This window comes from Pleurodeles waltl, chromosome 2_2, assembly GCF_031143425.1.
Source record: "Pleurodeles waltl isolate 20211129_DDA chromosome 2_2, aPleWal1.hap1.20221129, whole genome shotgun sequence".
NCBI classification, from domain to species: Eukaryota; Metazoa; Chordata; class Amphibia; order Caudata; family Salamandridae; genus Pleurodeles; species Pleurodeles waltl.
The window spans coordinates 441,635,978-441,662,364 of record NC_090439.1 but is presented as its reverse complement, the minus strand read 5'-3'; positions in this window follow the sequence as shown (position 1 = coordinate 441,662,364).

Below are 26,387 nucleotides of genomic sequence, written 5' to 3'. Positions count from 1 at the left end.
ATGCAGCAATGCCAGTACTTATTCCTCCCATGCTGTGAACTGTGGGGTAGGAGGTGGGGGTCAAGTGTCAGTCCTCTGTTTGGTAAACTGGTGCCTTGCTGCTCTGAAACGTACCTTCCCCTGTAGGTCATTCCACCTCTTCCTGATGTTGCCCCTTGTTCTTGGTTGCTGTCCCACGGTGTTCACCTTGTACATGATTCTCCGCTATAGCTCCATCTTCCTTTCAATGGAAATCTGCTGTACCTGTGCTCCAAAGAGCTGTGGCTCCACCCTGACAATTTCCTCCACCATGACCCTTAACTCCTCCTCAGTGAAACGGGGGTGCCTTTGTGGTGCCATGGGTGCTGTGTGATGTGTGTTGGTGAGGGTGTGTTGGGTAATGTGTTGGGGTGTGTGATGTGGAGTGTGTGAGAGGTGTATGGGTGTGAGTGGTGTGTGTGTCTAGTTGTCTCTGTGCTCTTCTTCTCGGTCTCCTGGTAGCAATTGGTGTTCATAAGGAGTTGTGGGTAATGTGGGTGTGTGTTTTATAGTGGTGTGTGGGTGTGGGTGTGGTGTTGTTTTGTATGTGGGTGTCCATTCTGATTGCCGCGGTATGTACCACCAATGGTGTACCGCCGTTGAATGTCTGCTGTGGTGATTCGTGGGTCATATTGTGATGGGTGTTGTTCTGTTGGCGTAATGTCATGGGTGTTGGTATCGCCACTTTATCACTGACCTTTAGTCTGGCAGATTTGTGTATGTGGCAGTATTCTGTCGGATTGGTGTGTATGTGTCATAATATGGTGAACGGATATCCACCACTGCAGCGGTATGTTGGCGACTGTCAGTGTGGCGGTAAGCAGGATTTACTGCCAATGTCATAATGAAGGCCTATGTGTGTTGTCAGTGTGCTTGACTGTGTCACTGGAGTTCTGCTAACCAGAACTCAAGTGCTTATGCTATCTCTGTGTACCAAATTTGTCACTTGTTTAGTGACTACATATCCCAATTCTGATTGGCATACTGAACTCCCCTTATAAGTCCCTAGTATATGGTACCTAGGTACCCAGGGCATTGGGGTTCCAGGAGATCCTTGTCGGCTGCAGCATTTCTTTTGCCACCCACGAGGAGCTCATACAAACCTTTCTTCAGAACTGCCACTGCAGCCTGAGTGAAACAGTGCACACATTATTTCACAGCCATTTTTCACTGCACCAGGTAACTTATAAGTCATTTTATGAGTCTAACCTTCATTTACTGAAGAATAGATGCAAAGTTACTGTGTGTGAAGGCACCCTTGCACCAGCAAAGCTGCCCCATGGTGTCCAGGGCCAATTCCCCAGAATGCATGAGTGCGGGGACACCAATATAAGCATGCACTACATATATGTCAATACATATAAGTGGCTTCAGAATGGTAACTCCGAATATGGCCTTGTGTCAGGTCAAGTCAAGTCAAGTCTATTCTTGATGCGAAACTAATAAAAATTAATACATCGATATATCACATCATTCTATGAAAATAAATATACAATACAAGATATCAATTTTACATTCTACAGTATATATGATAAAAAGCATGCCAGAACTTATTATTATCTAAAAGGGGTTTCCGCACTCCTGTGCAAAGATTTTATATATTATTTGTGCTCTAACATTAGAAGTTTTAGTGATACCAAGCGTAGAAACTTTGTAAATTTAGCATTTAAAACAACGTCCAAGGGTTTGAGGCAGGCAATCACTGCTTGCCGGCAAGTCCGTATTCCCTTCTGATTAAATAATGACTTCAATAAAAGTTTGCGTTCGGTTCTTAAAACGTTGCAAATACAAACTAAATGGATTATACCTTCATGACCGTTACCGCATAGCCTGCACTGTGGGATTTTTGGGGAGCATTCCCATGGGACTAGGTGGGCATTGCCCGGACTAATCCCAAATCTATATTTGATAGAAAGGTCTTTATCTGTCTTGGTCCACCCCACCTCCAAGTATGGCTGAAACTTCAAAAGTTTGTAATCATTAATAATCATCCAGGAGTGTGGTCTAGTAGCTAGTAAATCCTTGCGCGTGATTATTGATTTTTTTTACAATCCAATCCAATTTTTTTTTTTTTTTTTAAAGAAATGTAAGAGATATTTGAATCCCATAGCTCCACTGCCTCTAGGTCGATTAATGCCTGGTCTAGGTACCGGTGCCCAGTGGCTGCGGTGTTTGAGCTGATCTCTTTTCAAAGGGCACGACAGAGCAGATTTTTCTTTCCCAGCTGTAACTGTTTCCAGGCTTTAATGTAGCTGGCTTTTCTGTCTATGCATTGGTTTACGAAGCCAAACTCCAGCCTAATTTGTGCTAATGAGGTGTGTCCCGGTAGCTGAAATAGGGACCCAAAAACTTTTCCAATGATTTTATTTAACATAGTAGCGTCTTGCCCACACAGAGCTTCGCTTCCATATCCTAAAGTTGGAATTAGTTTGGCTGCAATGACGTTAAGCAGGGGCAGATAGCTGGGGGCGGTGAGGAATTTTTTAGAGTTTGGAAAACGAATAATAGCACATGACCTTTTCTATGTAGCTCCTGTTTCTGGGAAAAGAAGGAACCACGTTTATCAAAAAGTACACCGAGGTATCTGTACTGATTTACTTGTTCCAAAGGGCCCCTTTGTGAGTTCCATTTAATTTTTAAGGATTTTTTGCTGATTCTCATTACTTTAGTTTTTTCCTGGTTAACTTCCATTCCACTCTGCTCTGCGTATTCAAATATCTTAACAATGAGTTGCTGTAGTCCTACTTTAGTTTGGCTCAGGAGAACCACATCATCGGCGTAAAGCAGATTTGAAAAAGCCATATCGTCGAGCTTTGGAGAGTGCCCGTTAACCCTGTTTAATTCCACAGATAAATCAGAGAAGAAGAGATTGAAAAGGTATGGTGCCAACACACAGCCCTGTTTCAATCCCTGCTTTGTCATAATTTTCCTTGAGAGTAAGGAGCCATCCCCTACTTTGACTCTTACCCACTTGTCTGTATATAGATGCTGAATGGCTTTTAATAAAATCTCTGGTATTCCCCAGGAGGCTAATTTCTCCCATAAAAGAGGTCCCAGGACCAGATCAAAAGCTGATTTAAAGTCCACAAAACACAGATACAAGGGCTGTTTTTTTTGTTTGCATTTGTCAATGACCATTGATAAGGTTAATATGTTTGCAGCGGTGCCTAGGCCCTTTACGAAACCTGTCTGATTAGGAGGGATAATACTGTTTTCCGTTGCCCAGCTGCGGAGGTGTTCCAGCAAAAGACCAGCGTAGTATTTGACTTCTACGTCTATTAAAGTTATTAATCAGTAACTCTCGGGTTTTGTTTTGTTACCTCCTTTAAATATTGGATGAATTATTATCACTCCTTTCCAGGATTTGGGAATACTTCTTGACAATATGCAATGATTGAAAGTAGGGGCAAGATTTTCACCCCAATAAGTCAAATCTAGTTTAAACAGATCATGCCGGATCCCACTGGGGCCGGGAGCACCCCCACTTCTGCTTTTTTTTATTAAGTTGCTAACTTCTTTTGCTGAAAAAGTTATTTATTTAATTTCCTTTTGGAAAAAAAGGGATTTTAGTTTCATTTTCCCTGGACTTGATTTTTCTGTGGCCACTTCTAAGATTTTATCAACTAGCTTTGATTCATCAAAGTGTTGTCTTAAATAGTCAACCCAGACGGGTTCCGAGACATTTGAGCTAGACAGAGTGCACGGGGCCTTATTCAAATCATTCACCATTTTCCAAAAACCCTGAGGGCCTTATTTATACTTTTTGGTGCAAAACTGCACTAACGCAGTTTCGCACCAAAAAGTTTTGCACCGGCTTGCACCATTTTTTAGCACCAGCTGGGCACCATATTTATGGAATGGTGCAAGCCGGTGCAAAGGGTAGGCTAGCTTAAAAAAAAAATGACGTTAGGCAGGTTTGAGTCAAAATAAATGATTCGGACCAGATTAGCATCATTTTTTGACGCTAGGGGGCATCTTTATACTCTGTATGCACTGAATTAGCGTCATTTTTTTAAACTCTAGTTCAGTGCAAAACTAACTCCATATTTATACTTTGGTGCTAGACCCATCTAGCGCCAAATTTATGGAGTTAAAGTCATTTTTTGGAAGTGGAAAACTACCTTGCCTTAATGAGATGCAAGGTAGGCGTTCCCGTGCAAAAAATGACTCTATGGCCTTAACACCATATTTATACTGCCATGCAAAAATGGTGCAAGGGAGGGAGGAGGGGTAAAAAAAATGGGGCAAAGCTTGCTTTGCCCCATTTTTTAAGACCTGGGTCAGGGCAGGCGTTAGGGGACCTGTGGGCCTATTTCCATGGTGGAACACCATGGAATAAGCCCAGAGGTGCCCTCCCTAGGCCCCAGGGGCACCCCCACCCACACTGGAGGGACTGCGAGGATGGGGGACCCCATCCTAGGTAAGTACAGGTAAGTGCATTTTATTTTTGAAAGTGCCATAGGGGGGCCTGAAATGGACACCCATACATGGCACGGGGTGCAATGGCCATGCCCAGGGGACCCCTGTCCTCTGTGCTGGCCATTGGGGTGGTGGCCATGACTCCTGCCTTTTCTAAGGCAGGAGTCATGTGGCATGGTAGATTTAGCACCATAAAATTACGCTAATCTGGTTAGAGTATTTTTTGTTTTACTCTAACCTGCCTAAAGCCATTTTTTGGTGCTAAACCCTCTTCTTCTATACTGCCAGCCCCACCCGACTAAAGACATTTTTTAAAACTCTAGCCTGCCCTTTGCACCGGCTTGCACTATTCCATAAATATGGTGCCCGGCTGGTGCACAGAAATGGTGCAAGCCGGTGCTAAACTTTTTGGTGCAAAACTGAGTCAGTGCAGTTTTGCAGCAAAAAGTATAAATAAGGGCCAATATTTTGTAAGTTTGTGCCACTTTTGCATCAAAAAATGACGTTAACGCAGTGCAAAAAAGTATAAATCAGGGCCTTGGTGCTAGATGGGTCTAGCACCAAAGTATAAATATGGAGTTAGATTTGCACCGAATTAGAGTAAAAAAAATGACGCTAATTCGGTGCAGAGTATAAATATGCTGCAGAGCATAAATATGCCCCTAAATATGGCGTTAAGGCCACAGAGTTATTTTTTGCACGGGAACGCCTACCTTGCATCTCATTAAGGCAAGGTAGGTCTCCACTTTCAAAAAATGACTTTAACTCCATAAATTTGGTGCTAGGGGGGTCTAGCACCAAAGTATAAATATGGAGTTAGTTTTGCACCGAATTAGAGTAAAAAAAGTACACTAATTCGGTGCAAACAGAGTATAAATATGCCCCTGAGTATTTTGTTTTTTGCTTAGAAATAGGGCTTTTGCCCAGTGGTCTTGATGTTTCTGATGTTTATGTTCCCATAATTGCTTCCGATATGCATTATTTAGATTTTTTAAGTCTGCCTGAATACAGCCATTTGTCGGGTACTTTTTGTATAGTTTTCATACTTTATTTCTTTCTTTCCTTAATTTAATGATATGCTCTGAATAATTTATATTTATGTTTGTATTTGCACCGCGCGCCTTGTTTCGATATCTCTTTTTTATGGTTGAGCTACAAGAAGACTAACCACAAAATTGTTTAGGAAAAATGAAAAAATGTCTATTGGGTCCCTGGTTATGTCCATTTTGCATTGTGCAAACATTGCCCTTGATCGGTCCCCTGTAAGTTCCTTCAGTTTTTCAGGCCATCTGAGTTTTTTATAATTTGTTGTGGTGACATCTCCTGGCATGGTTAGTGCAGAGTTAAAACTAGGAGGATCACATCCTATCTCCAGGCATTGCTGGCCATGATCACTCATATCTGATTTTATGATGTAAAACTTTGTAATTAATGTAAGTAAGAATAGTGAGGCCACAGTATAGTCAATTATTGTATGGGTTTGGGTAGCGTAGCAAGTAGATGCTGGCGGAGTATCCTGAGGGTATCTCCCATTTAGGATTCTAAGCCCAAGAGCCTCAAAGTCTTTTACTAAAAGTGAGTGCTGGCATGCCCGCTTTTCCTCTCTCGGTTTCCCCCAGAGATTGTTGTGGTACAGCCCATAAGTGATCTTGCAAAATAGTTGGTGTATCCCTTTCAAAGGGATTTAATCATTTTTTATTCAAATCACCAGTTATTAAAAGCTCCAGGGAGCCTAGGTCCTGATGGGCAGTTACGATTATATCTACCAATTTCGATGACATATGTTTTTTGGATTCGGCATCTGGGTGGATGTAAACGTTGATTACAGGAGTGGGCTTGAATGATCCCTTTGCCACCTGTCTAGCTTCAGTACCAGGAAGACTTTGTTTTCCATATATATTCGGTACACAATAATTTTAGACCTGCTGAAATGAAGGTAGCAAGGCCCACCTTTGAATGGCCATGCATTTTCTCCTTTACTGCTGGGGACAAAAACCCTGTGTATCCGTCGATTTCAAAAGGGTTTGTAGCCCAAGTCTCCTGAAGGAGGATGATGTGGAAATTCTTCAGTAGGGTTGATAGATCTTTTTGATTTGTGTTCGGTCTGGCCCCATTTATATTCCATGAGCAGACCTGAAAGGGGGTATTATGTCGATTTGTTACCTTGTTGTGCGCCCTGCTACTTACTAGTTAGTGACGTTTTTCTAAAAAAATGAGTTCTGATATCTGGCCTAGTTCAGAATGTGCTAAAGGATATGTATTAAGAGGAGTGTCCCCTGGAGGGTAACCCTCGGTTTTTCCAATTGCCGACCTAAGGACTGAAAAGGTTTTGCCCGACTCTTTTAATATTATTTGCTTTGGTGAGTTTTTGTGTTCCTCTAACGGATCAGGATAACCATTTTGCTTGGGGGTGCTGAGCTTAAGTCCCCATTTTAGGAAGGCACATTTTTCATCAGCTACTCTTTTTACCAGAAATGGTGTCCTCCAGGTTACCAAAGTTGCTTCGTTAGGGGCTCCTTTATTTGTTTTTTCCATTGAGACGAACTCTATAGAGACAATATCAGTGGATTTTATATCTTTTAGTGTAGGAGTGACTTGTAGCAGCTTCAATATGTTTCCCCTGTTTAAGATGTCAAATCACCCCCTAGACTGGTATTGAGGTTCCAGTATTAGTTGCAAACAGTTATTTGACATACCGGAATCGGGGCTACCTATTTCATCCTCCTGTTCACCAAGTTGGGCGAGCCTTAGGTCTTCTTCTACTCTGTCAGGTCGTTTTAACTTTATGGTCGTTTGCTTTGTTATTGATCTGTTTGAGTAATCATCCTCCCGAGATGGTTTTGGCATTTCTCTTTTTTTTCCTGGTATTGAACAGGTTGGGTTCCAATTTGAGCCCCTTGGGGGTAAGCATATCTCGAGTTGATGACCCTAATTATTGTGCCCTCTTCTTCAAATGACCTCCTGCTTATTTTAGGAGTTGGGCTTATTTTATCTTTGTTCTCCTGCTCGTAAAGGTTTGTGACCTGAGAAGCCGGTTCTGGTTGGCCTAATTCAGTTAATATAAGTGTAGTTTGCTGATCATTAATTATCATATCCCCCTCATTAGAAGCTTGTGCGCTTTCATTTTTTCCTCTTAGATTTTGGGTCATACGTGTGATTTGGCCCGCTCTGATATTAAATATTGGGAAAGGTTTATTTGTTTTTGATATTCCCCTTGTGATTGTCGAGGAGTCATTTGACCTGGACATATCATCTCCTATGTCCAGGCTCAGAGTGGGACACAAATTTTTTGCCGTTGGGCCCGGTAGAATAACTGCTTTTTTGTTTCTTGCTTTTCTTCGTTTTTTCTTTTGTCTTTTTGTAAGAGACTTTACTGGCTGAGACAGAGTCCCTACTGATTCGTGGAGAATAGAGGGATCTGTATTTACCTTATGGTCTCCAACCTGATCACATTTAAATTCCTCCTGGGCTTGTGCCTCTTTGTCAGTTTGTTTCCTCAAGCACCAATATGCTCCATCTCCCAAGTTTTTGCTTTCCCGTATCTCGCTCTGCTCCAGGGGTGGCACTTCAGTTGTGATTTGCTCATCAATTCTCATGTTTAGATTGTCTTTGAGGTTCATAATCAATGAGTTTAAGGCTTTTGGAAGGGAGGCCAACTTATTGATTATGGGCTCACAGGTACAGTCATTTGTTGTGATTTCAGAAAAATGTTGAGCTCTCTTAATCAGATTATGTAGATTTGCCAGTTTCTGATCAATGCCTGCTATGGATTTAGTCACAGTATTCAGTATGTCCACCTGGACATTCATTTTTGAAGACTGGTAGGCTAAAGCGTCCAGCGTTAGCTGTGAGGTTTTGAAGAAGATGTCCCATACCGCGTTTTGATCCAGTCCATCCTGGGTGGTGGGGGGGGGTATTTTCGTTGTCGTCCTCCTCATCTTTTTGTTCCCTTATTTTCCTTTTTTATATAAGATATGCATTTGAGGATCTGTCCCTGGAAAGAGAAGTGTTCTTTTTGATTTCCGAGGTTCCAGCTTTATGTTCTTGCGGGAACGCCCCCATATCGTAATTGGAAGACTTATTACAATTGAGCATGGTAGAGCTCAGATCCCGATCTTGACATTGATGTTTTTTCCAGATTATATTCGGATTCTAGGTAATGATTCTTTGTGTTTGTTTTGCTATGGCCTTGTAGCTCTGGGAAAGATTCACTTTGAAAAAAATCAGCTGCTCCTTTGATAATAACGTTTACCTCCAGCGGGGGTTTAGTACCTAGATGGGAGAAATCAGTCTGATTTTCCAGTAGTGGTAAATTAGAGGTGTCAGGGGAAGGTGAGGATGACCGAAGGGTCAGTAACTCCAAGTCGTTTAATGAGACCCAGTCATTTTCTTTGATGTTATCTCCCATTTGGTTAGTTTTTTCTCCCGGGGTAGTCTACTCCATCCTCTCTTTTTCCTTGAGTCTGCTTTTGTCATCCTGCTCATGTAGCAGACTACATTCACTTTTTATGGGGGAAATTGGGTGGGGTAGTGTCACGGCACCATTGGGTAGGGAGAAAATTACATCCAAGGGATCTTTTAGAAAATCGGCTTTGTTAAGAACGTTTCCTGGTCTTTGTTTCCTAACAAAAAGAGGGGCTATGGTGGAGATCAAGGATTGGTATTTTATCTTTAACTTCCCTTCCCCTTTTAGAGTTGTAGGTGAGGAGGAAAGTTTGTTTGATTTCTTGTTTTTCTTAAGTTGAGGCTGGAGAGCCCTTTCTTTCCCGGACCTCATCCTCCCGTTTATGTAGATGTTTGTCTTTCTTTTTGTTATTCCTCCTTACTTTATCAAAGTTGAAGGTGCTTCCGCGTCTTCAAAATGAGGGGTCCAGGAACTTGTGGTTTTTTATGAGGCTTTTCTTTTCTTTTTCCTGGCCAAATGTACACGCCGCCACACCTCGAGTTTGAGGGGCACGAGCAAGTGAGGTCCTCCTCTAGTATTACCTCAGTCAGATTATTGGGCCCAGGGGCATGTTTGGGGCCAGTGTTACAGGTGGTTCAGGTGATTCAAGTAGCTTAAAGCTCAGATCTCCGGCGTGTGGACGGGCACCTCAGGCGTTTCCCCCCTCTCCTTCCTGGTCCTCCAAGAGACCCTCAGACCTGGCCCAGTCCACTGCCCTTGCTGCCGCGCAGGTTTAGCGTGAGTTACTTCCCTCGAGCCTCCACCCCAGCCCCAACCCCAGCCCGGCCCCCTACCTGGTGCTCAAGGTTCACTCGGGCTGGTCGGGGCTCGTCGGGCGGATTAAAGTCCAAGATGAATCGGCCCGTCACCAGGCGATGCCGATGCCCGGGGCCAGGCCCAGGAAGCCCGGAAACCCGGAGGGTCCAGGGGGGTCCGGGGGTCCTAGGGGAGAGCGTGCACAAACTCCACCGCCAGCCTCACTCGGCATTCGAGCACAGGCCCCACCTCCTCGCGTGCTCGGGTGATCACATACTCACGTGTTCACGTCACGTCACGAAAGGCAGATCAGTCAAAAACAGATGGCCATGTGAGCTGTCTAAGATTGTGAAATTGAACCCCCATCCAAATGTGGTATTGGGGCCAATTCCATGCACCCTGGGTGCTCTACCATGGACCCTCAGTACTGCCAAACCAGCTCTCTGAGGTTTCCACTGCAGCCCCAGCTGCTACCCTCTCACAGACAGGTTTCTGCCCTCCTGGGGATTGAGCAGCTCAATCCCAGGAAGGCTGAACAATGCATTTCCTTTAGGAGAGGGGTGTTACACCCTCTCTCATTGGAAATAGGTGTTACAGGCTTGGGAGGGGTATCCTCCCAGAGCCTCTGGAAATGCTTTGAAGGGCACAAACAATGCCCTCCTTGCAAAATCCAGTCTACACCAGTTCAGGGACCCCCAGTCCCTGCTCTGGCACGAAACTGGACAAAGGAAAGGGGACCACTCCCCTGTCCATCACCACCCCATGGGTGGCACTCAGAGCTCCTCCGGAGAGTCCCTGGTGTTAGCCATCTTGGATTCCAAGGTGTTGGGACCTGTCAGGATACTTCAATTCGATTTCATCAGAAGCAGAAGATAACTCCTCAGTCCTGACCCGAGCTACTCACAACGAATATTAATCCTTTGTGCTGAGTACCCCGGAGGGGGAAAGGGGAATGGGATGGTAGAGAGACTGCCACAGAGATGATGAACGCCAGTACTCAGTCTGCCTCTTCACATCTAAGATTGGATACAGCACCTGCAAGAGTCACAGTCGCAATTACTAGGGACATACAACATCAGTTTTTTCACTTTCTACTCTCAACACTTAATTGTCTTTAATTCTAATATTTCTTCACTCACCATGAGTTCTCTGTAGCCTTGCTTCTCTCTATAAATGATAGCTCTTCTTAAAAAATGCGTATTACTGATTCTGGAAGAACTTCTCAACCTTTGTTAGAGATTGGTTTTATGTTGCTATATATTTATATATAGTTGGTGATAATGTGTTCTTCAAATCAACTGATGTTATTTAATTTCTCCTGTCTTATTGTGACTTCTGCCAATACTTGTATTTGTAAATGCTTGTTTATTAAAGTTCGTTTCTCCTTTCTTACTTCGACATTTGTTGATAACTTGTATTTGTAAATGCTTGTTTATTACAGTTAGTTTCTCCTTCCTTACTTCAACATCTGTCGATAACTTGTAGTTGTAAATGCTTGTTTATTTAAGTTCGTTTCTCTTTTAAACTCTATTTTGGTTTATTACCATTGAATTTGTAAATGCTTATTTGTTAACAGTTCGTTTCTCCTTTAAACTTGGCCTTTGTTTATAACCTTGACATTTGTAGATCCTTGCTCTTTTAAAGTTCGTTTTTTCTTTGACTTTAATATCTTAAACAAGAACCTTGTAAACATAAGGTTAATTCATACATTAACTCTGTAGCCTTGCCGACTTCCACGGGAACGGTCTACTATCAAACTCTTCGAATAAACCTTGACAATATTTATCCGTTTTCTGTAATATAATCTTCAAATGTAATTTTACCTCACAGGAGTTTCTGTTCTGAAGCGCGCTCTCTCTCCACACAGCTGATTCCTGTCAGACCTCAGTTGAAGTGCAAGGCTTCCAGCTGGAGAGCTCGTAACCTAGCAACCAACCGATTGCAAGACTAGAACTGTAACTAACCTTCAGGACTCACAGAGGCCATCTTGGATTTTCTCTTCTTGATTCTTCCTTTGAAATAAGCGCAAGATTACTCTGCAAACCTTCCAGTTTGGGCTTTGCTGTCTCCACTGAGGATATCTCTTTGCTTTTCTCATGCACTTCTTTGATTTGACTTGGCAAGTTTGTGTGGTCATGACAGGACCTTCTGGAGACCTCTGAGTGGCCAGTGCCAGCAGGTGATGTCAGAGACTCCTCCTGATAGGACATACCTGGGTAGGTAGTTAATCCCCCTCTCAGGGCTATTTAGGGTCTCTCCTCTGGGTGTTTCCTCAGATTCATTTTGCAAGACTCCACCAGGACTCCTCTGCATCCTCTGCTTCAGCTTCTGACCATCGGATCTACTGCAGACTGCTCCAGGAACCAGTGTAACTGCAACAAAGTATCCAGGAAGCTTCTTGTGACGTGCAACTTCAGCTCCAGCCAGCAATTGCAACAGTTTCCAAAGATGTGCATGCTCTGAGGACTGCCTGTCTTCACCCTGCACCAGAAGAACCGAAGGAATCTACAGTGCGATGACAAAGTCACTTTCCTGCTCCAGCAGGCACCTTCTAAGATGAGGACCAGTTCTCTGGGACTCCTCTTCTGTTGACGAGCTTGATCCCTGGAACACAGGTGGTGAACCAAAGTGACCCAGACTGTCCAAAGGTCCAGCTGTCCAAATTTGGTGGAGGTAAGAGCTTGCCTCCCCGTTGTGCGACAGTACCCCTGTGTACCGCGTCTTCTGCATCTTCTTGGGCTTCTGTGCACTTCTTCCAAATGTTCTTCATGCACAGCGTAGCCCTGGTCCCCAGCACTCCATTCTGCGAATCACAGCTCTCTGAGTTGTTCTCCAGCGATGTGGGATCCACAAGTGTAGTGTTGCGACAACTGCACTTTGCATCTCCTTTGTCCCCGTGTTCTGGGACTTCCATGGGGGATGCCTGGTCTTTCCTGCTGGAGTCTTGCAATCCAAATCTGAGGAACCACCCGTGGGAGAGACGCTAAATAGCCCTGAAAGATCGATTGGTCACCTTACCAGATAAGCACCTATCAGGGGAGGGCTTTGACATCACCTGCTGTCACTGGCCACTCAGATGGTCCCAGAGTTCCCTGCCAACTTGAACCCAAGATGATAAAACCCAGGGACCTTCTGGAGGAGTTCTGAGAACCACCCCTGAGTTGGTGATGGACAGGGGAGTGGCCACTCCCCTTTGCTTTGTCCAATTTTGTGCCAGAGCAGGGACTGGGTGTCCCTGAACCAATGTAGACTCGTTTATGCAAGGAGGACACCAAATGTGCCCTTCAAAGCCTTGCCAGTGGCTTGGGGAGGCTATCCCTCCTCAGCCTGTAACACCTATTTCCAACGCGAGAGGGAAAGGAAATCCTTTGTTCTGTCTTCCTGGGCTTGAGCTTCTCAAGCAACAGGAGGGCAGAAACCTGTCTGGGTGGTGGCAGCTGCTTAGACTGCCTGGAAACCTTCAGAAGGCTGTAATGACAATACTGGGGGTCCTCTAAGGAGCCCCCAGAGCGTATGGAATCATACAACCAATGCTTACAAAAGCTTTGGGGTATGATTCCAACATGTTTGATACCAAACATGCCTATGTTCGGAGTTACCATTATGTAGGTAGACATAGGAAGTAACCTGTGTCCAGTGCACACATAAAATGGCATCCTCGCTCTCATGAAGCCTGGGAAAATAGTCCTGGAGTTCATGGGGGCACCGCTGCTAGTGCAGGAGGACCCTCACAAACAAGTACTTTGCACCCTGCCCTCAGGGCTGGAGGGCCTGCCATAGGAGTTACTTGTAAGTGACCTGGTGCAGTGTAAATGGCAATGAAAGGGTGCTTGCACCTTTTCACGCAGGCTGCAATGGCAGTCCTGCAGAAGCCTTTGCATGGGCTCCCTATGGGTGGCAAAATATATGCTGTAGCCCATAGGGACGCCCTGATATCCCAATGCCCTGGATACCTAGGTACCATATACTAGGGACTTATAAGGGGGCACCACTATGCCAATTGTGGGTGAAATACTGTGATAACAGTAAGTAACAGCCAAATTTAACGGAGAGAGCACAACTATTGGGGTCCTGATTAGCAGGAACCCAGTAGACACAGTCAAACACACTTACAAACAGGCCATAAATGGGGGTAACAAAGCTAGAAAGAGGATACTTTCCTACACAACCCCGCCAAATGAAGGAAAACGAGGTTAACCTTGGCCAGTTGAGACTTTGGGGGTCATTCCAATCTTGGCGGGCGGCAGGAGCCGCCCGCCAAGCGGGAACCGCCAGAAGACCGTACCGTGGTCAAAAGACCGCGGTGGTCATTCTGAGTTTCCCGCTGGGCTGGCGGCCGACCGCCAGAAGGCCGCCCCCCAGCCCAGCGGGAAACCCCCTTCCACGAGGATGCTGGCTCCGAATGGAGCCGGCGGAGTGGAAAGGGTGCGACGGGTGCAGTTGCACCTGTCGCGATTTTCAGTGTCTGCTATGCAGACACTGAAAATCTTTGTGGGGCCCTGTTAGGGGGCCCCTGCATTGCCCATGCCATTGGCATGGGCACTGCAGGGGCCCCCAGGGGCCCCACAACACCCGTTCCCGCCAGCCAGGTTCTGGCGGTCAAAACCGCCAGAACCAGGCTGGCGGGAAGGGAGTCGGAATCCCCATGGCAGATTCCTCAGGCCAGGGGAAAAACAGCGGGAAACCGCCGGTTTCCCTTTTCTGACCGCGGCTTTACCGCCGCGGTCAGAATTGGCCTGGATGCACCGCCAGCCTGTTGGCGGTGCATCCGCGGTCCCCGGCCCTGGCGGTCTATGACCGCCAGGGTCAGAATGACCGCCTTTATTGTCTAAGTGGTGATAAGTGGAGAGTAGCTCCGCAAAACAGTGGATACTACCTTTATCATCCACTATGTGGTCCCTTCCCTGTGGGGAGGTGAACCACCCTGTTTGGTTACTTTTACCTAAAGTACAGTGCAACTTTGGACCCTGAGATTCCCTATGCTTAAGGTATGGAAAACATTTTAAAGTGGGGCAGGATGACTGTCCCTGGGACCCTATGTTAGGATAGGGTTGCTGTCCTAAGGGTTGTAATGCTAGACAGGGGTGCTGTCTTAGCAAGGCTAGAGCAGGACAAAAGGTGTGTCCTGAAATCTCTAAAGGAGGACAGGGATGCTGTCCTATTTGGGGCAGAGCAGGACAGGGTTGCTGTCCTAAGAGCTCTACATAAGGACAGGTTTGCTGTCCTATAGTGTTAGAGGTAGTGCAGGGGTACTGCACTAAAGTTTCTCTGGGAGGGCTGAAGGGTTCCTGCAGGTTTTCTAAGACAGGGCAGGGTTGTTGTTTTGTCTTAGGTTTTCCACAGAAAGGTACGTTTACCTGAGGGAGACCAGATGTGGTAGGGTTTGACTCCCTTGATACAGGCCCCAACCTAGGGGTGGTATCCCCTCTCAGAGGAATGATATCCTTTTTGGTAGGGTGGATAGAGAATACTTTGGTATCCTACATACCTGTGTCTCTAGGAGTATCCTGCGGCATTATTTCAGGTTCCAGGGCTCCTTACCTTTTTTGCTTTTTGATCTCTCTTGAGATTAAGGTAAACAATTCTTTGGGAATACCCAGCATGGATGCATGGGCCATGAACTCAACTTCAGCCCAACCCGAGGCCTCTAGGTCATTTCTCAAGATTCAATCTATAGGTAAGCTAGGTGAGACTACCACCTGCTTGGTGCCAGAAACTCCACCCCAACTAAGTTTTACTACAGCTAAGGGGAGGGACTGAGTGGAGTTGTTAACATTTGTAAGTTGGTATTTCTGACCAAGTAGGTGTTGTGTAGATGACACTAAGGGGCATATTGATCCTCTGTTTGCGCCGAATGTGCATCAACAATTTTGAGGCACATTCGGTGCAAACTGTGCACCATATTTAAACTTTGACACCCGACCCCGCGGATGTCAAAAAACCTCTGTGTGAGTCAGTTTTTGGATGCGGGAAACCACCTTGCGTTAATGACATGCAAGGTAGGCGTTCCTGTCCCAAAAATGACTTTAAGGCCGGTGCGCCTTATTTATATTCCTGCGTCATTTTGACGCACAGGAGGGGGCAGGCCTTAAAAAATGGCACACAGCCTGATATGTGTAATTTTTTATGCCTGGGTGAGGGCAGGCGTTAAGGGACCTGTGGGCTCACTTCCATAGTCTCAGACCATGGAAGAAGTCCAGAGGTGCCCTTCCCCGCCCCCAGGGACACCCCCTGCCACCCTCACCCACCCTAGGAGGACACCCATGGATGGGGGACCCATCCCAAGTAAGTTAAGGTAAGTTTTTTTTCTTTTCAATGTGGCATAGGGGGGCCTAATTTGGGCCCCCCTACATGCTACTGTGCCGAATGGCCATGCCCAGGGGACAGAAGTCCCCTGTACTTGGCCATTGGGCAACGGGGCATGACTCCTGTCTTTGCTAAGAAAGGAGTCACTTCAATGGGGGTTGTGCATCAAAAAAAGGCGCAAGTCCGGTTTGAGCCATGATTTTTGACTCAAACCTGACTTGCACCATTTTTTGACGCACAACCCCCATTTACCCCTACGCCAATCCTTAAATATGGCACCCACATGGCTCGTAGGAATGGCATTAGCCGGTGGTAACATTTTTGACGCAAACCAGCGCAGGTGCTGGTTTGCGTCAAAAAGTATAAATATGGGCCTCAATTTTCAGGGACTATGGTGATACTGGCACCTGTGGCCCTGTAGGCCTGGGCCTCAAGAACATTTATTTGAATGTGCTTTTTGTACTTATCCATATTAAGGGGACAAGCAGCTAAGGTGGCAAGGCCAGTGCCACCTGGTGAGACAGAAACTTTCTTGGGGGTTTCTACACCTACCCCAGTTTCTATTATGGACCCAAATGTGAACCCAACTACACCTTTGTAGAAGGGTGGCCTGGATTGTAGTGGCTACCAAAGGTACTCACACCTTATTTCAGGTCCAGTTATCCCTTATTAGTGAATTGTAATCAGTGTCTAGAAGCCAGGCTGTCTAGAGGTAGCTGTAGGCAGAGCAAGCAAGGCTGAACTTGGGGACATGCAAAGTTTTTGCAATACCACTGTAGTAACAAAGTACTCACACACACACCCAGGGTTACAAAAATAAAAAGCAAAAGAAGCATAAACTTACAAAATATAATTATATTTTGTAAGTTTACTCCGCTTTTGATTAAAAAAATGACACAAAGGCAGCACTAGCTTTCCATAAATCAGGCCCTCAGTATTTTCTTTCATGTGTGTGAGTACTGTGTGACTACAGCGGTATTGCATGAGCTTTGCAATAGATAAGCCTTGGCTGCTCATCCACAGCTACCTCTAGAGAGCCTGGCTTCTAGACACTGCCTACATGTAGGAAAGTACCATCTTTCTTGGCATGTTACCCCCATGTTTACCTGTATGTCAGTATGTTTTTGCCTGTCTCACTGGGATCCTGCTCGTCAGGACTCCAGTGCTCATAGTTTATGGCCTAATGTTCAGTTCAGGGCCATTTCTTGGGACTTTTGTGAGTGTAGGGACGCCATTACACGCGTGCACTAGATATAGGTCAGTACCTATATGTAGCTTCACAATGGTAACTCCGAATATGGCCATGAAAGGTGTCTAAGATCATGGAATTGTCCCCCATTCCAAATCTGGCATTGGGGAGCCAATTCCATGCATCCTGGGGGCTCCACTATGGACCCCCAGAACTGCCAAACCAGCTCTCTGAGGCTTGCACTGCAGCTAGAGCTGCTGCCACCTCACAGACAAGTTTCTGCCCTCCTGGGGTTTGAGCAGCTCAGTCCCAGGTAGGTAGAACAAAGCATTTCCTTTGGAAGCAGGTTGTTACACCCTCTCCCTTTGGAAATAGGTGTTACAGGCTGGGGAGGGGTAGCCTCCCCCAGCCTCTGGAAAAGCTTTGAAGGGCACAGATTGTGCCCTCCTTGCATAAGCCAGTTTATACCGGTTCAGAGACCCCTTGCCCCCTGCTCTGACATGAAACTGGACCTAAGGCCTACCTTAGGGGTACCATACATGTATAAAAAGGGAAGGTTTAGGTTTGGCAAGTAGGTACACTTGCCAGGTCGAATTCCCAGTTTAAAATTGCACGCATCAACACTGCTGTGGCAGGTCTGAGCCATGGATACAAGGCTACTCATGGGGGTGGCACAATCAGTGCTGTAGGCCCACTAGTAGCATTTGATGTCCAGGCCCTGGGCACCTCTAGTGCACTTTACTAGGGAGTTACCAGTAAAGAAAATATGCCAATCATGGATGAACCAATCAACAGTACAATTTAGATATGGAGCCCTTGCACTTTACCACTGGTTAGCAGTGGTAAAGTGCGCAGAGACAATAACCAGCAAAAACAGAGTCCTAGTACACTATCAAAAACAGGAAGTCAGAAGGCAAAAAGACAGGGGAGACATGCCAAGAGCTGCCAGGTCTAACAACACTTTGCCATTAGTGATTGTTTATGTGCAGGAAAGGACACCTTCCCACACATAAACAATCACACCCTTCAACGCAGACATCCTTGCACAATGGTGTAAGGATGTCTCCATTGGCGCCTGTGCAGGGGACAACAGAGGGGTGCGCCATATTCAATTAAATACGGCACATCCCTGCATTGTGAAAATGATGGAACGAGGTGCTGCCAATTTTGACGCAGCATCACACCCCGTCATTGGGCCCGAGTTTCTTTATGCTCACTTACACAGAGCCTGTCAGGTTGTGGTTATTTGACTACAGCACAGCATTTACTCCTGCAGTTTACAGAGGACTAGTACCACCAGTCAGGGTAGTCTTTCTTGGCTTCTTGGTGTCCACAGGGGTCCCTCTTGCTGGGACCAATGAGCTTTCACCTCTTGTACGTTGGTCACTCAATTCCGGTTATGGTCTCTGTAGGTCACTTCTGTGTTCTCTCATCGCACTGTGGCTGGAGTCCAGGTCCTCTTGTGAGTGTCATCTACTTTGTGCCTTTTCTTCTTTGCAAGTTAAAACTAACTTTCTGGTGCCAGGGGAGCCCCTTAAAACATGTTTTAGGGAGCATTGAGGGTGAGGGGAATGGTGGCCAATAGGCTACTGATCCCCTGAACTAGCCCACCCCTGTAGTGACCGCTTCCTGTGGGAGTGGGTCCCTTTACTACCTAGTACCCACTAAACCTAATGGTTGCCAAGATGGCAGTACCCTTCCTTGGCTGTACAGACCCCATAGCCCACCCGAAAGATGTGGCTAGCCTTTTGGGGGTATACTCCTCTTGCATAGCCTATTTCCCCACCTGTTGCGCTGGACAGGGTGGGAAGGGCTTTGTACTCCACTGGAGCACAATTGATTGCACTTCAAGGGTGAGTGAAGCCTTTGAGGCTTACTGCCTTGATTACCTTTTCAGACCAGCCAGCCTGGGAGGGAGGATGTGTGACCTCCTGCCTGCCCAGGCTCTTTGTCTCTATCCTGTGGAAGTGCTAGCACAACCAGCAGGAGGGCAGACTCAGTGACAGAGGCTTGGCTGAGTCCTCCGAAACAGCAGAGAGCTTGGAAACCTGGTGGACACCCAATAAGGGTGCCACTTGGGTGCCACCTGGGCACCTGCTAGTTAATCCTGAGCAAGGACATCATGCTCAAGGTTAAAAAGCAAAAGCAATACCGAACATGGGGGAATCCACTGGGCCATCACAGATCTGGACATCTGGGAACTGCCCAGATGCCAGTCCATGTTATCCTATAGACCACTGGCAACTCATGGTAGCATTACATTTTAAATGCCACCAATGGGTCATATATGCTTATACATATATGTTCTCACTCATAGTATAGTTCACCCTGCCTCATGTGTTGTAGGAGGCCTGCCTTATGGGTTACTGACCTGTGCTATGGGCAGTAAAGGGACTCTGCCTTCACCTCGTGTGAGCAGAGTCACACTCAAGCAGTAAGCTGCTTGTGCAGGCTGACATGGCAGCTCTGCGATCTCACTTTTACTTGGTTCACTCAGGGTGGCCTAATCTGTGCTGCAGCCCCGGTGACCCCTTTACCCCCCTTGCCCTGGGTACCACTGGTACCAATAAATAGGGACTTACAGTAGTGGTAACATCTTTGATAGTTTGCCTTTGCAATTCAATATTCAGTTTAAAGGAAAGAACATATGTCCTGGTCTGTTTAGCAGGCCTCAGTACAGTAACATGTCAAAAACAACAGCATCAAGAAGCAAGAAGTGTGTGGGGGCGACCATCCAAAAAGGGCACTTTACAACAACCAGTCAAACCTTGCCAGGATGTTCATGGACCTCAACTGAATAGTTGACTATAGTATGAGGGAGCTGAAGGAGTTTTGCAAGGAGAGGGGGTGTTCCTGTGAAGAAGTCCACAAAGCAGGACCTGCAGAAACCCCTATATACTTCTCATGAAGCACACTGGTTAAATGTAGCACAGAATCAGGAGGGTGATAATTATAGGGAGAGCTCTGAGTAGGAGGACCCCTTTGTAATTTTGAAGAACCCAAATCCCTGGAACCTTCTGGATGTTTCAGAGGTCCAAGAGGGTAGTAACCTTGAGAATGATGAGGAGAAGAAGGAAAATGATTTGGCAGAGGCTCCAGAGAAGAGAAAGGAACAAACAGTGTAGGAGGCTGGCCTGGCTTGTAGTGGGTACCTCAGGTATTTACACCTTATACCAGGTCCAGTTATCCCTTATTAGTGAAATGTAGTAGTGTTCTAGCAGCTTAGGCTGATAGAGGTAGCTATAGCAGAGCATCTTAGGCTGAACTAGGAGACATGAAAAGCTTGTGCAATACCACTATAGTTACACAGTACTTATACACAATAAAAGACCATACTCAGTGTTACCAAAAATAAAGGTACTTTATTTTAGTGACACAAGGCCAAAAATACCTTAGAGGCAATATTCCTTCTGTAGGTAAGTATTATTCACAATATATACACTAGAGACCAAAATCAGGTAACCAAATAGTCACAGAATAGTGCAAACAACAGAAAATACCATAGAAAATACCATAGAATGCAATAGGAACAAATAGGCCTAGGGACAACACATATCAAATACTAAGAAAGTGGAACGTGAATCACAAATTCCCCCCAGGCAGGTGTAGTGTGTAGTGGGGTGGTGGGAGTTTAAGAAAACCACAAAGGTGACGCAAATACCCCACCCCAGAGCCTAGGAAAGTAGGAGTAAATTGCTGCAAGTTTTCTCAGGACACACTACAAGTCATGATAAGAGTTATTGCGAGAACCAAGCAAGACAGCAAACAACAAATGGTGGATTCCTGGACCTGACGACCTTTAAAGAGAGGAGACCAAGTCCAGAAGTCGCAGAAGATTCCAGGAAGGACAGGAGCCCCTGCCAACCTAGAAGATGATGCAAAAGAGTATTCTACGGTTGGAAAAAGTCTGCAGAAGAGCACCAAAGAAGAAGGCTGCGGGTTCCTGTGTGATGCAAAGGATTTCCCTCATCGAGATGTTGGATGCCGGTGAGTTGCAGCGCTGGATTTGTCCAACAAGCCTTGTTTCAAGCAATGTCGCAAATTGCGCCAAAATGGCACTGCCTGGACCCAGGAGGGACCTGGGGGCCTCAACTGAGCGAGTTGACTGTCACAGTATAGAGTGCTGGGGGCCTGGGCCAGGCTGTGCATGAAGGATTCTTGCAACTAATGCTCAGAGGTCTCAGGAGGTAGAGATGGTGCAGTGCACAGGGGTACTGTTGCAAACAGGGAAGGCAAACTCTTACCTTCCCCAAATTTGGACAGCTGGACCTTAGGACAGTCTGTGTCAAAGGGGTCTACCACCTGTGTTCCAGGGAGCAAGCTTGTCGCCAGGAGAGGAGTCCCAGAGAACCGGTTGTCATCTTAGAAGGTGCCTGCTGGATCAGGGAAGTGACTCAGTGACTCCACTGGAGATTTCTTCGGTCCTTCTGGTGCAGGGTGAAGACAGGGAGTCCTTTGAGCGTGCACACCTTGGAAACTTTTGAAGTTGCTGGCTGGAGCTGAATTTGCAGGGTCACAGTAGCCTTTCTGGATACTTTGTTGCAGTTACAGTGGTTCCCGGAGCAGTCTGCGGTTGATCCGACGGTCAGAGGATGATGCAGGAGTTTCAGAAGATTCTTGGTGGAAACTTGCAAGCTGAATCTGAAGATGAACCCACAGGAGAGAACCTAAATAACCCTGAGAGGGAGATTGGCTACCTAACCAGATATGCACCTATCAAGAGGGGTCTCTGAGGTCACCTGCTGGCACTGGCCACTCAGAGATCTCCAGAGTGTCCCCACACCTTGGAAAACAAAATGGCTAACACCAGGGACACACTGGAGGAGCTGTGGGCACCATCCCTGGGGTGGTGATGAACAGGGAAGTGGTCACTCCCCTTTCCTTTATCCAGTTTCACACCAGAGCAAGGACTGGGGGGTCCCTGAACCGGTGTAGACTGGCTTATGCAAAGCATTTCCAGGAGCTCTAGAAGGCTACCCCTCCCAAGCCTGCAACACCTATTTCCAAAGGAAGAGGGTGTAGCACCCTCCTCCCAAAGAAAATGCTTTGGTCTACCTTCCTGGGGTGAGCTGCTTAGCTCACACCCTGGAGGGCAGAACCCTGTCTGTGAGGTAGCATCAGCTGTAGCTTCAGTACAAGCCTCAGAGAGCTGGTTTGGCAGTACTGGGGTCCATGGTGGAGTCCCCAGGATACATGGGATTGGCTCTCCAATACCACCTTTGGAATTGGGGGACAATTCCATGATCTTAGACACCTTACATGGCCATATTCAGAGTTATCATTGTGAAGCTATATATAGGTATTGACCTATATGTAGTGCACGTGTATAATGGTGTCTCCACACTCACAAAGTCTGGGGATTTGGCCCTGAACTGCATGGGGGCACCTTTGCTAGTGCACGGGTGCCCTCACATTTAGTAACTTTGCACCTAGCCTTCAGTAAATGAAGGTTAGACATATAGGTGACTTTTTGTTTTTTTGAGGAGGGCGTTGATCTTGGCGTGTTTCCAGCTCTCTGGGAAGGTGGTGGACTCGAAGGAGCTGTTGACGATCTTCCGTAGTTGGGGTGCCATGACGGAGCTTGCTTTGTTGAGGATGTGGTGAGGGCAGGGGTCAGATTGAGAGACGGAGTGGATGGTGTTCATTATTTCGATGGTGTTGTTGTCGTTGATGGGGGTCCAGGCTAGCAGGATCCCAGTGAGATATGCAAAACACACTGACAAATAGGGTTTTAACTATGAACACTGGGGTCCTGGCTAGCAGGATCCCAGTGAGACAGTAAAAACTCAAAGGATAATTTCTCACACACAGACAGGAGTCCCCTGTTGGATCCAGTGCTAGAACTAGTGTCTCCTCCCAACCTCTGTCTACTGAGGACAGGCAGGCTGAGAGAGACCAGAGGCTGCAACTGGCTGTAGAGGAAAGGAGAGCTGAGGCTGACAAAGAATTAGAAGAGGAGTGAAAGGCAGCGGCTGAGCGAGCCTTGGGGGAAAAGAGACTGGTCATGGCAGAGAAAAGGATGGCCCATGAGCTCGGTCTCAAGGAGCTGGACCTGATGGACAAGTAGCTGTTAGAGTCCAGCAGAAATGGTGGGATTGAATCAGCAGTGTCCAGTGGAGAGGTGAGAGTCCACACACCCAGATACTTGGTGACTGACGTCAGGGAGGTGGATGACATAGACAGGTGTTTTAAGGAATATGAGTTCACTCTACAAGCACACAGGATCCCTGAGGAAAATTGTGGACCTGTCCTATAGAGGCATAAACTTGGTGATGGTAGGGAAGCCCTACCGGCCATAGGGAAGGGGGGGGCAGGCTGAGGTATCCCACTCTGAAGGAGGTCCTTGTCAAGAGATATAGTTTCACATCAGAGGAGTGCAGTTTGAGATTAAGGGGCAGTAGAAAACTGTCTCACCAGTCCTGGGGGAATTTTGTGGGTTTGCAAGGCACTGGATGGTTGGGCGAAGAGTAGCATGGTGAAACTTTTGAGGGGCTGTACAATTTGATTGCAAGAGAGCACATTTTCAGTCATTCTTTTCCAGAACTATGCTAACATCTTGTGGACTGTAAGATCACTCTCCCCAGGGAGGTTGCAAAGGAGGCAGACCTCTGGGTAAGTAGCAGAGTGTCTGTGAAGGCATTGGGAAGTGATCCAAAGGAGGGTGGCTCAGGTTCCCACTTCAGAGTGAGGGGGAGCTACTCAGTGACCCAGTCCAGTCTCAGAGTAGTTTGGGGGGTGAAGTGGTCCAATGTCCCTTCCTGAGTTAGGAGGGGAGTTGACGGTGAGCAGAGACCCAGGGTGCATCATTTGCAGACCCACTGCATTGACTGCTCCTAGAGGGAGTGCTAGCAAGGGGACCTGATCTGTATCAAGGGATCATCCACTGATGGAGGTTTTACAGTATCAGGAGAACTGGGTAGGGTGGCTGCGGGAGGTGCCCTGCCAGTTCAGTTATCTGGGGTACAACTCTACCGCATTGGGTACAGAGGCCCAGATAGAGGGACAGGGGTAGGAAGGACTGTTGTGTAGCCATTTTAAGAATAGCTCCATGCACGTTAGTTTCATATACTGGGCCGCTGTGCACCTTGACCTAGATATATTTTATTCAGCTTCGCATTGTTATTTTTACAATAACCAGTTTTATGGTCTTGTTTTAATTTCTTCTATCACACTGTTTTGCTTAGTTCAGCACTGTGTTCTCAAACAACGCATTCTTGATCACCTTGTGCGTCAGTCAAGGCTACAGTCTGGTACATTGCCGGTAAACGTGGTAAAAGTTTAGTCTCCAACATTCGTAGAAAATACATATCCTTATGTAGGGACATTTTCTTAGAACATCTGCTGAGTTAGTTATAAAACACTTGCTAGTCATATTACACGTCAAGAGGGAGATTCAAGCCAGGGAACCACAACTGTATGCTGAATGCTCCATTGCAGATGCTCACGCGGATTACAGGCCTTTGCTCAGGTATGAGGGTTGATGTCCTCTGGGGAACCTGAAAGGGAGGATTAGAGCTTAACATGCTGTGCTCGCAATATGATTTAGATAGGGAATAATCCACCGAACCTCGTGGCACTATGATAGCATTATTCTTATGCTTCACTCTCATCATCACTATTTTATTATTGTTGTGTAGTTCTGGTTATTGCAGCTCACGCTTTGCTATCTAAAATGCAGTCGTTTTATTAAACCAATCTTTAAAACTTACACTGCTCCTATTGTCATTTATATATGAGACCGCACTGTGTATGAGAGAACTGGTTGTGACCTGAGTGACCACGACTTCCCTGAGAAGTACCAATATGTCATGCGCTCGGCTGCCCAATCGTCTCTACCATTTGTGAGAGATGAGGCACTGCTAGTTAGCCAGAGCAAAGCCCAGATTTGGAGTGACAAGTGTCATCCACCGTGGGTCAGACTCAGTCTCCCAAACCGTGGACGATCTTGCTGCTCGAAATACAGTAGTCTCATTAGAATAATGAGAGCCTACGTGACATGGCGCTGCCAACGTTTGGTCAGGTTCTAATTTTTGGGTCCACCGGAGTATCTCAGTCTCATTTTATATAATGACACCTCAGTGCTGTATACGGAGACGTCCGTGGTACTGAGGATTTCCACCACAGCCGTATAGGCAACCCTCTTTACAGCTGGCATTTGTTCAAGTTTGAACTTTAAAAGGAAAACCCCACCTTGGTGTGCCTTCTCTAAAATCATAGTGCTTCTATCATGGCGAATCCCCAAATTGCACAAATAGCTGCTAACATGAGACAAAGTCTCACAGCACACTTATTAGCAAATGGCCTAATGGCCAGGGAGGTCCAATCACATTTGTGGTAGACACCCACGCAGCTTATAGAACAGAACTTTTTTACTCTTGGGTCACATTTCCAGCAGTTGATGGGAACACAAATAAATTTCACACATATACAGTTGCGAACGCGCCTGGATAATACAGAGCGAATGCATATTTAGAGATACCTCTATCTTATCAAGAACATAATAATTGGATTGATGGCGCCCTGCACCACACAATATTACCAGTGAGGTTAGGTCCACTAAGTAATGATGGTCCTACCTGGCCTTTGCTGGCCATTTATACACCACAGCCTGCGGTTGGGAACTTAGCAGTAACTGAGGTTTGTTGCTTATACATTGAGTTAATAGCAATATATATACAATTAGTGCAATTTGTGATGCAAACATTAAATACAAACCCAGCACGTGCTGCTCCAGCACATCCACATACAGTAACACCAGGTATGAATCCGGCGACTGTACATTCAATTATGGGTAAAGTACCGGCCAAACGAGAGGAGACTCAGTTTTGGCTAGCACAAAAAAGAAATACGCTGGAGGCAGTATTTCCCCATACGGGACCTCAGGATAAACATAGAATATTAACGATGTGCTTGCCCTTTGGGATGGTCCCTACAGTAGAAAACTGTAATACATGGGGCACGGTATTTGCCGCGCTCTATACAACAGCACACGGTACACCAACGCTTGCCAACCTACCGGAAGTGCTCAAACAAATTTGAGATGAATACGGGGCTGTCCCTGCCCTAGATTTGGGGATGCAACTGATGGGCAATGTTGCCGCAGTATCTTCAATCATTTTAAGTAATCCTAAAGGGGAAGCAGTTGCACTCGCAGTGCGCATGCGGCTCCGTGACGCTCTGCAACAAGATCAAGAACGAGAGCTGCCTAAAATAATAACGGAAACATATTCAAGTATCGGTCGAGATAGCCTAGGG